Consider the following 13,957-nt stretch of genomic DNA (forward strand, 5'->3'; position numbering starts at 1 on the left):
CAGCACCCATGTCCTGGACCATCCTTGGAGTCCAGGAATCATGTCCTGATCCATCCCAAGGTCCTGTGTCCTGGACCATCCCATGACCCATGTCCTGGGACCAGCTGTGGTGCCAAGGACCTGTGTCCTGGACCATCCTATGGTCCTGTGTCCTGGACCATCCCATGACCCCTGTCCTGGACCATCCATGGAGTCCAGCACCCATGTCTTGGACCATCCCAATGACCCATGTCCTGGACCATCCCAAGGGTCTGTGTCCTGGATCATCCATGGAGTCCAGGACCTGTGTCCTGGTCCATCTGTGGTGCCAAGGACCCACGTCCTGGTCCACCCCAAGGTCCCATGTCTTGGATCATCCCATGACCCACATCCCGGACCATCCTTGGAGTCCAGGAATCATGTCCTGATCCATCCCAAGGTCCCACATCCTGGACCATCCCAGGGTCCCACGTCCTGGACCATCCATGGATTCCAGCACCCGTGTCCTGGACCATCCATGGAGCCAAGGACTCATGTCCTGGTCCATCCCAAGGTCCCCTGTCCTGGACCATCCCATGGTCCCACATCCTGGAGCATCCTTGGAGTCCAGGACCCGTGTCCTGGATCATTCCAATGACCCACATCCCAGATCCTCCCATGGTCCCGTGTCCTGAACCATCCATGGAGTCCAGAACCCGTGTCCTGGATCATGCTTGGAGCCAAGGAATCATGTCCTGGTCCATCTCAGGGTCCCATGTCTTGGATCATCCCATGACCCACATCCCGGACCATCCTTGGAGTCCAGGAATTATGTCCTGATCCATCTCAGGGTCCCCTGTCCTGGACCATCCCATGGTCCCACATCCTGGAGCATCCTTGGAGTCCAGGACCCGTGTCCTGGATCATTCCAATGACCCACATCCCAGATCATCCCATGGTCCCATGTCCTGGACCATCCTTGGAGTCTAGAACCCGTGTCCTGGATCATCCTTGGAGCCGAGGAATCATGTCCTGGTCCATCTCAGGGTCCCATGTCTTGGACCATCCCATGACCCGTGTCCTGGACCATCCTTGGAGCCAAGGAATCATGTCCAGGACCATCCCCATGACCCCTGTCCCGGATCATCCCATGGTTCCATGTCCTGAACCATCCATGGAGTCCAGGACCCATGCCCTGGATCATTCCAATGACCCACATCCCAGATCCTCCCATGGTCCCATGTCCTGGACCATCCTTGGAGCCAAGGACTCATGTCCTGGTCCCTCCCAAAGTCCCCTGTCCTGGTCCACCCCAAGGTCCCACATCCTCTCCCATCCCGAGGACCCGTGTCCTGTCCCACCCACGAAGCCACGGATCCGTTCCTGGCCCTTCCATGGATCCCAGGACCCGTGTCCTGTCCTGTCCCACCCCGGGGGACGCTGTGGGCCCACCCCTGTCCCCCCCGTGTCCCCCAGGGACGTGTCCTCGGTGGAGCTGCTCATGAACGACCACCAGGCGCTCAAGACCGAGATGGAGTCGCGGGCCAAGGGCGTGGCCACCTGCCTGGAGCTGGGCAAGAGCCTCATCCTGGGCAAGAGCCCCGCGGCCGACGAGGTGCCAGGGGTGGGCAGGGAGGGGAGGAGAGGGGGGGTCCCATCTCCAGCCCAGCCCATCCCATTCATCCCGTTCCATCCCATCCTATCTCCTCCCATCCCATTCATCCCATCCCATCCATCCCATCCCATCCCATCCATCTCATCCCATCCCATCCATCCCATCCCATCCCATCCCATCCCATCCCATCCCATCCATCCCATCCCATCCCATCCCATCCCATCCCATCCCATCCCATCCCATCCCATCCCATCCCATCCCATCCCATCCCATCCCATCCCATCAATCCCATCCCATCCATCCCATCCCATCCCATCCCACCCCATCCCAGTTTTGGGATGTTCCTGATCCATCCTGTCTCTCCCCCCAGATCAAATCCCACATGGAGAAGCTGCTGGCGAAGAAGAAGGAGATGACGGAAAAGTGGGACAAGCACTGGGAATGGCTGCAGCAGAGTGAGGGCCGGAGGGGTGGGGTGGGGTGGGATTGATGGGGTGGGATGGGATGGATGGGATGGGATGGGATGGGATGGGATGGGATGGGATGGATGGGATGGGATGGGATGGATGGGATGGGATGGATGGGATGGGATGGGATGGGATGGGATGGGATGGGATGGGATGGGATGGGATGGGATGGGATGGATGGGATGGGATGGGATGGGATGGGATGGGATGGGATGGATGGGATGGGATGGGATGGGATGGGATTGATGGGATGGGATTGATGGGATGGATGGGATTGATGTGACGGGATGGGATGGGATGGGATTTGGGGGTGGGGTGGGATGGGATGGATGGGATGGGACTGGTGAGATTTGGGGGTGGGATGGGATGGATGGGATGGATGGGATGGGATGGGATGGGATTGATGGGATGGGATGGATGGGATGGGATGGGATGGGATGGGATGGATGGGATGGGATGGGTGGAGATGATGGGATGTGATGGGATGGGATGGAGATGATGGGATGGAGATGATGGAGTTGAAAACGGGATGGGGATGGAATGGAGATGATGGAGATGATGCTGATGGAGTTGAAAATGGGATGGGGATGGGATGGAGGTGATGGAGACGATGTTGATGGAGTTGAAAATGGGATGGGGATGGCCCTGACGGACCTGACAGGCCCCCCTCCCGTGCCCCCTGCCCCCCGTGCCCGGCAGTGCGGGAGGTTCACCAGTTCGCCCAGGAGGCCGTGGTGGCCGACGCGTGGCTGACGGCCCAGGAGCCCCTCCTGAAGAGCCAGGAGCTGGGCAGCAGCGTGGACGAGGTGGAGCAGCTCATCCGGCGCCACGAGGCCTTCCGGAAGGCGGCGGCGGCCTGGGAGGAGAGGTTCAGCTCCCTGCGGCGCCTCACCACGGTAGGGACCCGGCACGGGGCCGGCAGGGCCGGCTCTGACCCGGCCCCGGGTCAGTCTTCATCCCTGTTCCCAATCCAATCCCATCTAATCCACCCCATCCCATCATCTCCATCCCTGTTCCCAATCTAATCCCATCCCATCATCTCCATCCCATCATCTCCATCCCTGTTCCCAATCTAATCCCATCCCATCCCATCCATCCCATCCCATCCATCCCATCCCATCCCATCCATCCCATCCCATCCCATCCCATCCCATCCCATCCCATCCCATCCCATCCCATCCATCCCATCCCATCCCATCCCATCCCATCCCATCCATCCCATCCCATCCCATCCCATCCCATCCATCCCATCCCATCCCATCCCATCCCATCCCATCCCATCCCATCCCATCCATCCCATCCCATCCATCCCATCCCATCCCACCTCATCCATCCCATCCCATCCCATCCATCCCATCCCATCCCATCCCATCCCATCCCATCCCATCCCATCCCATCCCACCTCATCCATCCCATCAATCCCATCCATCCCATCCCATCCCATCCCATCAATCCCATCCCATCCCATCCCATCCCATCCATCCCATCTATTCCATCCCATCCCATCCCACCTCATCCATCCCATCCCATCAATCCCATCCCATCCCATCCCATCCCATCCCATCCCATCCCATCCCATCCCATCCCATCCCATCCATCCCATCCCATCCCATCCCATCCCATCCCATCCATCCCATCCCATCCCATCCCATCCCATCCCATCCCATCCCATCCATCCCATCCCATCAATCCCATCCCATCCATCCCATCCCATCCCACCTCATCCATCCCATCCCATCCCATCCCATCCATCCCATCCCATCCCATCCCATCCCATCCCATCCCATCCCATCCCATCCCACCTCATCCATCCCATCAATCCCATCCATCCCATCCCATCCCATCCCATCAATCCCATCCCATCCCATCCCATCCCATCCATCCCATCTATTCCATCCCATCCCATCCCATCCCACCTCATCCATCCCATCCCATCCCATCCCATCCCATCCCATCCCACCTCATCCATCCCATCCCATCCCATCCCATCCCATCCCATCCCATCCCATCCCATCCCATCCATCCCATCCCATCCCATCCCATCCCATCCCATCCCATCCATCCCATCCCATCAATCCCATCCCATCCATCCCATCCCATCCCACCTCATCCATCCCATCCCATCCCATCCATCCATCCCATCCCATCCCATCCCATCCCATCCCATCCCATCCCATCCCATCCCATCCCACCTCATCCATCCCATCAATCCCATCCATCCCATCCCATCCCATCCCATCAATCCCATCCCATCCCATCCCATCCCATCCATCCCATCTATTCCATCCCCATCCCATCCCATCCCACCTCATCCATCCCATCCCATCCCATCCCATCCCATCCCATCCCATCCCATCCCATCCCATCCATCCATCCAATCCATCCCATCCCATCCCATCCCATCAATCCCATCCATCCCATCCCATCCCATCCCATCCCATCCCATCAACCCCTCCCCTCCCACCCCTCTCCCCGCAGATCGAGAAGCTCAAGGCCGAGCAGAACAAGCAGCCTCCCACCCCCCTCCTGGCCCGGAAGTTCCTCGGCGGCGTCGGGGACCCCCCTGGCGGGGCCGGGGGGGTCGTCCCCCCCTTCCCCCTCCTCCTCCCCGGGCGGGGGTCCCTCCCCGTCCCCTCCCCCGGGGGCCGGGGTCCCCGACCCTCGCCGGCCGGAGCCGCGCGTCGGCCTCGTGCGCCACGAGCTGCGCCCCGAGCGCCTCCAGCCCCGCCTCGACCGCGTCCACGCCGCCCCCACGGAGCGCCCCCAGACCCCCCCCCAGCCCGGGGAGCCCCCCAGGGGGGCCGAGGAACCCCCCGAGGGGGGCCGGGCGGGGGTCCCGGAGCGGCGGCGGGAGCGCCGGGAGCGGCGGCTGGAGCGGCAGGAGTCGAGCGAGCCGGAGCCGCCGCGGCACGACGGCAAGGGAGGAGGGTGAGTGGGGGGGTTTGGGGGGCCGGGGAGGGGGTTGGGGGCATCGTTTTGGGGGTGAGGTGACCCCTCCCCCCGGAAATGTCCCCCCCCCCCCAGCAGCAAAGCCACCCTGGCCGACATCGTGGAGCAGCTGCAGGAGAAGGAGGCGGGCGGGCCCGTGCCGGCCTCGGTGAGTGAGGGGTGGGCCCGGGGTGGCCCCTCAGGGTCCTTTTGGAGCCCCCTTGGTGTCCCCTCAGTGTCTCCTCAGTGTCCCCTTGGTGTCCTTTTGGAGCCCTTATGGTGTCCCCTTTGAGCCCCCTTGGTGTCCCTTCAGTGTCCTCTCAGTGTCCCCTTGGTGTCCCCTTGAACCCTCCTGGTGTCCCTTTGGTGTCCCCTTGGAACCCTCCTGGTGTCCCTTTGGTGTCCCCTTGGAACCCCCTTGGTGACCCCCTTTGTGTCCTTTTGGACCCTTCTTGGTGTCCTCTTGGTGTCCCCTCGGGGTCCTTTTAGAGCCCCCTTGGTGTCCCCTCAATGTCTCTTCAGTGTCCCCTTGGTGCCCCCTTGGTGTCCCCTCAACGACTCCTTGGTGTCCTCTCAGTGTCCCCTTGGAACCCTTCTTGGTGTCCCCTTGGTGTCCTTTTAGAGCCCTCTTGGTGTCCCCTCAACATCTCCTTGGTGTCCCCTTATTGTCCCCTCGGAACCCTTCTTGGTGTCCCCTTGGAACCTTCTTAGTGTCCCCTCAGTGTCCTTTCGGAGCCCTCTCAGTGTCCCTTTGGTGTCTCCTCATTGTCCCTTTGGTACCCTCGTGGTGTCCCCTCAATGACTCCTCGGTGTCCCCTCGTTGTCCCCTTGGTGTCCCCTTTGGTGTCCCCTTTGGTGTCCCCTTGGAACCCTCTTGGATTCCCCGTGATGTCCCCTCGGTGTCCCCTCGTTGCCCCTTCGTTGCCCCTTGGTGTCCCCTTGATGTCCCCTTGGAACCCTCCTGGTGTCCCCCTTGGGGTCCCCTCAGTGTCTCCTCGGTGTCCCCTTGGTGTCCCCTTGGAACCCTTCTTGGTGTCCCTTTTGTGTCCTTTCGGAGCCCTCTCGGTGTCCCTTTGGTACCCTCATGGCGTCCCCTCAATGACTCCTCGGTGTCCCCTCAGTGTCCCCTCAGTGTCCCCTTGGGGTCCCCTTTGGTGTCCCCTTGGAACCCTCTTGGATTCCCCGTGATGTCCCCTTGGTGTCCTCTCGGTGTCCCTTTGGAGCCCCCTCAGTGTCCCCTCAGTGTCCCCTTTGGTGTCCTTTGGAGCCTTTGCCCTCCCCACCCCCTCTACGACCCCCCCCCGACCCCCATAACCCCCCCCCGTTGCCCCCCCAGCCCCAGGACCGGGACTCTCTCACCCCCCACGACCCCCGTGGTTCCCCCCACCCCCTCTATGGATCCCCCTCGACCCCCCCCGACCCCCATAACCCCCCCCCGTTGCCCCCCCAGCCCCGCGAGCCCCGGGACTCCCCCACCCCCCACGACCCCCGTAATTCCCTCCACCCTCCACCTCACGCCCCCCATTACCCCCCCACCCCCTCCTACCCCCTCCATGACCCCCCCGGACCCCCATAACCCCCCCCCCGTTTCCCCCCCAGCCCCGGGAGCCCCGGGACTCCCTCACCCCCCACGACCCCCCTGGTTCCCCCCACGCCCCCCATGACCCCCCCACCCCCTCCTACCCCCTCCATGCCCCCCCCCGACCCCCATAACCCCCCCCCGTTGCCCCCCCAGCCCCGGGAACCCCGGGACTCCCCCGCCCCCCATGACCCCCCCACCCTCTCTACAACCCCCCCCGACCCCCATAACCCCCTCCCGCCGTTGCCCCCCCAGCCCCGGGAGCCCCGGGACTCCCCCGGCCGCCTCCCCGCCGGCCCCGAGGCCCTCCCGGAACGGACCCCGAGGCCGGAACGACCCCGCGCCCGCGACCGCCCCAAACCCCGGCGCCGCCCCCGCCCCAAAGACCCCTCGGGGGGGCCGGGGGAGCCCCGGAGGTCCCGCTCGGCCCCCGCCCAGGGCAGCGCCCCTCCCCCCCCGCCGCCGCCCCCCCACCCACACGGTGACGCACGAGGGGTTCCTGCTGCGCAAGCACGAGCTCGACGGGCCCAAAAAGGCCTCCAACAGGTCCGGGGGGGCTGCCGGGGGGGGGCTGGGGGGGGCGGGGGGGTGGGCAGGGGAGGGGGGGTTGGGATTTGGAGGGTTGGTTGGTGGGGGGGTTGATTGGGGGCAGGGGGAGAGCGGTGGAGGGGGTTGGGGGTTCATCAAGGGTTGGGGGTTCACCAAGGGTTGGGGGTTCATCAATGGTTGGGGGTCCATCAATGGTGAGGGTCATCCAAGGGTTGGGGGTCTGTCAAGGGTTGGGGGTTCATCAAGGGTTGGGGGTCCATCAAGGTTTGGGGGTTCACCAAGGGTTGGGGGTCCATCAATGGTGAGGGTCCATCAAGGGTTGGGGGTCCATCAAGGGTTGGGGGTCCATTAAGGGTTGGGGGTCCATCAATGGTGAAGGTCCACCAAGGGTTGGGGGTCAATGACTGGAAGTCCATCAATGATTGGAGGTCCATCAAGGTTTGGGGCTCCATCAATGACTGGAGGTCCATCAATGATTGGGTTCTCCAAGGTTTGGGGTCCATTAATGATTGAGTTGACCAAGGTTTGGGGTCCATCAAGGTTTGGGGGTCCATCAATGATTGGAGGTCCATCAATGATTGGGTTCACCAAGGTTTGGGGGTCCATCAATGACTGGAGGTCTACCAATGATGGGGGATCCACCACTTGAGGGGGTCCATCAATGGAGGGGCTTCTTCAAGGCTTGGGGGTCCAACCTTTTGGGGGGTCTCTCAAGGTTTGGGGTCCATCAAGGTTTGGGGTCCATCAATGACTGGAGCTCCATCAACCATTGTGGATCCACCACTATTGGGGATCCATCAACGAAGGGGCTTCACCGCGGCTTGGGGGGGGGGTGTCCAACTTTTCGGCGCCCCCCGGTGCCACCCACCCCCCGTGTGCCCCCCGAACCCCGCACAGGTCCTGGGTGAACCTCTACTGCGTCCTGGCCAAGGGCGACCTGGGCTTCTACAAGGACGCCAAGGGCCACGCGGCCGGGACCACCCACGGCGGGGAGCCCCTGCTGAGCCTCCACCGCGCCACCAGCGAGGTGGCCAACGACTACAAGAAGAAGAAGAACGTCTTCAAGCTCAAGTAGGTCGCGGGTCGGCACAGGGGGGGGGTCTCCAAAATTGGGGTCGTCCACCAAAAGGGTCGTTAACCCGACCAGAACCCTCAAAATCGTCAACAAATGACCCAAAACAGCCATCAGGCCCCCAAAAACATCATGAGAATCATCAAAATCGTCAACAAACAACCCAAAACAGCCATCGGGCCCCCAAAATCATCATCAGAATCATCAAAATTGTCAACAAACGACCCAAAACAGCCCCCAGCCCCCCAAAAACATCATCAGAATCCTCAAAATTGTCAACAAACGACCCAAAACAGCCCCCAGCCCCCCAAAAACATCATCAGAATCCTCAAAATTGTCAACAAACGACCCAAAACAGCCCCCAGCCCCCCAAAAACATCATCAGAATCCTCAAAATTGTCAACAAACGACCCAAAACAGCCCCCAGCCCCCCAAAAACATCATCGGAATCATCAAAGTCATCGACAAACAACCCCAAACCATCAACACCCAAAACCATCAGCAACCCACCCCAAAACCGTCATTTACCCCCAAAACCCATTATTTACTCCCAAAATTATCATCAGCCCACCCCAAAACCATCGTTAACCACCAAATCATCATCAATCCCCCAAAACCATCATCAGAACCCTCAAAATCATCAACAAACAACCCCAAACCATCATCAGAACCCTTAAAATTACCAACGAACAACCCAAAACCATCATCAACCCCCAAAACCATCATCAACCCCCAAAACCATCATCAGACCCCAAAATCAACGTCAACCCACCCCAAACCATCATCAGAACCCAAAACCATCATCAACCCACCCCAAACCATCATCAACCCACCCCAAACCATCATCAGACCCCAAACCATCATCAACCCACCCCAAACCATCATCAACCCTCCCCAAACCATCATCAACCCACCCAAAACCATCCTCAACCCACCCCAAACCATCATCAGACCCCCAAACCATCATCAACCCACCCAAAACCATCATCAGACCCCAAACCATCATCAACCCACCCAAAACCATCATCAGACCCCAAACCATCATCAACCCACCCCAAACCATCATCAACCCTCCCCAAACCATCATCAACCCACCCAAAACCATCCTCAACCCACCCCAAACCATCATCAGACCCCCAAACCATCATCAACCCCCCCAAACCATCATCAACCCCCCCAAACCATCATCAGACCCCCAAACCATCATCAACCCACCCCAAACCATCATCAACCCCCCCAAACCATCATCAACCCACCCCAAACCATCATCAACCCACCCCAAACCATCATCAACCCACCCCAAACCATCATCAGACCCCCAAACCATCATCAACCCCCCCAAACCATCATCAACCCCCCCAAACCATCATCAGACCCCCAAACCATCATCAACCCACCCCAAAACCATCATCAACCCACCCCAAACCATCATCAACCCACCCCAAACCATCATCAACCCACCCCAAACCATCATCAACCCCAAACCATCATCAGACCCCAAAACCATCATCAACCCACCCCAAACCATCATCAACCCCCCCAAACCATCATCAACCCACCCCAAACCATCATCAACCCACCCCAAACCATCATCAGACCCCCAAACCATCATCAACCCACCCCAAACCATCATCAACCCCCCCAAACCATCATCATCCACCCCAAAACCATCATCAACCCACCCCAAACCATCATCAACCCCCCCAAACCATCATCAACTCACCCCAAACCATCATCAGACCCCCAAACCATCATCAACCCACCCCAAACCATCATCAGACCCCCAAACCATCATCAACTCACCCCAAATCATCATCAGACCCCAAACCATCATCAACCCACCCCAAACCATCATCAACCCACCCCAAACCATCATCAACCCACCCCAAACCATCATCAACCCACCCCAAACCATCATCAACCCCCCCAAACCATCATCAACCCCCCAAACCATCATCAACCCACCCCAAAACCATCATCAACCCACCCCAAACCATCATCAGACCCCCCAAACCATCATCAACCCCCCAAACCATCATCAACCCACCCCAAACCATCATCAACCCCCCCAAACCATCATCAGACCCCAAACCATCATCAACCCTCCCCAAACCATCATCAGACCCCAAAATCAACATCAACCCACCCAAAACCATCCTCAACCCACCCCAAACCATCATCAACCCACCCCAAACCATCATCAACCCACCCCAAACCATCATCAACCCACCCCAAACCATCATCAACCCACCCCAAACCATCATCAACCCACCCCAAACCATCATCAACCCCAAACCATCATCAGACCCCAAAACCATCATCAACCCACCCCAAACCATCATCAACCCCCCCAAACCATCATCAACCCACCCCAAACCATCATCAACCCACCCCAAACCATCATCAACCCACCCCAAACCATCATCAACCCCCAAAACCATCATCAACCCACCCCAAACCATCATCAACCCTCCCCAAACCATCATCAACCCCAAACCATCATCAACCCACCCCAAACCATCATCAACCCACCCCAAAATCAACATCAACCCACCCCAAACCATCATCAGACCCCAAACCATCATCAACCCTCCCCAAACCATCATCAACCCCAAACCATCATCAACCCACCCCAAACCATCCCAATCCCCCAACTGAGAAGCTCCTTCTCCCGTAGGACGAGCGACGGCAGCGAGTTCCTGCTCCAGGCCAAGGACGAGGTGGGTTCTGGGGGGGCTTTGGGGGGGATTGATGATGGTTTTTGGGGGGTTGATGTTGATTTTGGGGTCTGATGATGGTTTGGGGGGGATTGATGATGGTTTGGGGTGGGTTGATGATGGTTTGGGGGTCTGATGATGGTTTGGGGTGGGTTGATAATGGTTTGGGGGTCTGATGATGGTTTGGGGTGGGTTGATGATGGTTTGGGGGTCTGATGATGGTTTGGGGTGGGTTGATGATGGTTTGGGGGGTTGATGATGGTTTTGGGGTCTGATGATGGTTTTGGGGTCTGATGATGGTTTGGGGGTGGGTTGATGTTGATTTTGGGGTGGGTTGATGATGGTTTGGGGTGGGTTGATGATGGTTTGGGGTGGGTTGATGATGTTTTGGGGTCTGATGATGGTTTTGGGGTCTGATGATGGTTTTGAGTTGGGTTAATGATGGTTTGGGGTGGGTTGATGATGGTTTGGGGTGGGTTGATGATGGTTTGGGGTGGGTTGATGATGGTTTTTGGGGTTAATGATGGTTTGGGGTGGGTTGATGATGGTTTCGAGTTGGGTTAATGATGGTTTTGGTTGGTTATTGATGATTTTGGGGTTGGTTAAGGATGGTTTTGGGTGGTCGATGCTAATTTTGGGGTGCCTGATGATGGTTTGGGGCGGGTTAATCGTGGTTTTGAAGGTTCTGATGACGGTTTTGGGTGGGTTAATGCTATTTTCGAGTGCTCCACCCCACTCTGGTTGTGTCTAACCCCATTTTGGGGGTGTCTAACCCCGTTTTGGCTGCCTAACCCCAATTTCGGGGCATCCAACCCCATTTTGGGAATGTCTAACCCCAATTTCGGGGCATCTAACCCCATTTTGGGGGTGTGTAACCCCTATTTCGGGATGTCTAACCCCATTTTGGGGGTGTCTAACCCTACTCTGGTTTTGTCTAACCTCATTTTTGGGATGTCTAACCCCATTTTCGGGATGTCTAACCCCCAATTTGGGGTGTCCAACCCCATTTTGGGGTGTCTGAGGATGGTTTTGGGTGGGTTAATGCTATTTTCGAGCACTCCACCCCACTCTGGTTGTGTCTAACCCCATTTTGGGGGTGTCTAACCCCAATTTCGGGGTGTCTAACCCCAATTTGGGGGTGTCCAACCCCAATTTTGGGGTGTCTAACCCCATTTTGGGGGTGTCTAACCCCAATTTTGGGATGTCTAACCCCATTTTGGGGCTGTCTAACCCCATTTTCGGGATGTCTAACCCCGTTTTGGGGGTGTCTAACCCCAATTTCGGGGTGTCTAACCCCATTTTGTGGTGTCTGAGGATGGTTTTGGGTGGGTTAATGCTATTTTCGAGCACTCCACCCCACTCTGGTTGTGTCTAACCCCATTTTGGGGGTGTCCAACCCCATTTTGGGCTGTCTAACCCCAATTTGGGGGTGTCCAACCCCAATTTGGGGGTGTCTAACCCCAATTTTGGGGTGTCCAACCCCACTCTGGTTGTGTCTAACCCCATTTTGGGGGTGTCTAACCCTACTCTGGTTTTGTCTAACCTCATTTTTGGGATGTCTAACCCCATTCTTGGGATGCCTAGCCCCATTTTCGGGATGTCTAACCCCAATTTAGGGGTGTCCAACCCCATTTTGGGGGTGTCCAACCCCATTTTGGGGGTGTCTAACCCCATTTTGGGGTGTCTGAGGATGGTTTTGGGTGGGTTAATGATGGTTTTGGGTGGGTTAATGCTATTTTCGAGCACTCCACCCCACTCTGGTTGTGTCTAACCCCATTTTGGGGGTGTCTAACCCCATTTTGGGGTGTCCAACCCCACTCTGGTTGTGTCTTACCCCATTTTGGGGGTGTCCAACCCCAATTTCGGGGTGTCCAACCCCAATTTCGGGGTGTCTGACCCCACTCTGGTTATGTCTGACCCCAATTTTGGGATGTCTAACCCCATTTTGGGGGTGTCTAACCCCAATTTCGGTGTGTCCAACCCCACTCTGGTTGTGTCTAACCCCATTTTGGGGGTGTCCAACCCCAATTTCGGGATGTCTAACCCCATTTTGGGGTGTCTAACCCCAATTTCGGGGTGTCCAACCCCAATTTTGGGGTGTCTAACCCCAATTTTGGGGTGTCTAACCCCGTTTTGGGGGTGTCCAACCCCACTCTGGTTATGTCTAACCCCAATTTTGGGATGTCTAACCCCATTTTGGGGCTGTCTAACCCCAATTTCAGGGTGTCTAACCCCATTTTGAGGGTGTCTAACCCCATTTTGGGGCTGTCTAACCCCGATTTCGGGGTGTCTGAGGATGGTTTTGGGTGGGTTAATGATGGTTTTGGGTGGGTTAATGATGGTTTTGGGTGGGTTAATGCTATTTTCGAGCACTCCACCCCACTCTGGTTGTGTCTAACCCCATTTTGGGGGTGTCCAACCCCAATTTGGGGGTGTCTAACCCCAATTTCGGGGTGTCCAACCCCATTTTGGGGGTGTCTAACCCCAATTTTGGGGTGTCTAACCCCACTCTGGTTGTGTCTAACCCCATTTTGGGGGTGTCTAACCCCGATTTCGGGGTGTCCCCCCCCAGGAGGACATGCAGGGCTGGCTGCGGGCGCTGGCCAGCAGCGCCCAGGAACACGCCGAGGTGGCCCGGTGGCACCAGGGGCTCCTCACCACGTCCTCCACCGACGAGGGGCTGCCCCGGCGCGACGGCGAGCGCAGAGCCAGCGGCTCCCAACGACGGAAGTGACCCCCCCGGGTTTGGGGAACCCCCCGGGTCTGGGGAATCCCCCCCGGGTTTGAGGACACCCCCCCCCCCGGATTTGGGGACACCCCCCGGATTTGGGGAATCCCCCCCCCTCGGATTTGGGGACCACCATCCTTGAATTTGGGGAATCCCCCCCCCGGATTTAGGGAATCCCCCCCCCTCAGATTTGGGGACACCCCCTGGTTCTGGGGACCACCATCCTTGAATTTGGGGAATCCCCCCTCCCCCGGGTTTGGGGACACCCCTCGGATTTGGGGAATCCCCCCCTCCGGATTTGGGGACACCCCCTGGATCTGGGGACCACCATCCTTGAATTTGGG

The 13,957-nt window shown here is 58.4% G+C and overlaps 1 pseudogene; it reads left to right on the forward strand.

The window, feature by feature from the left end:
• The window catches only part of LOC127466158 (spectrin beta chain, non-erythrocytic 4-like), a 21,702-nt pseudogene extending 8,075 nt beyond the window's left edge, over window positions 1–13,627 (forward strand).
• Window positions 13,628–13,957: the final 330 nt, after the last annotated feature.

This window comes from Manacus candei, unplaced genomic scaffold, assembly GCF_025592945.1.
Source record: "Manacus candei isolate 608988 ecotype Guabito, Panama unplaced genomic scaffold, ASM2559294v1 h1tg000623l, whole genome shotgun sequence".
In the NCBI taxonomy this organism is placed as follows: Eukaryota; Metazoa; Chordata; class Aves; order Passeriformes; family Pipridae; genus Manacus; species Manacus candei.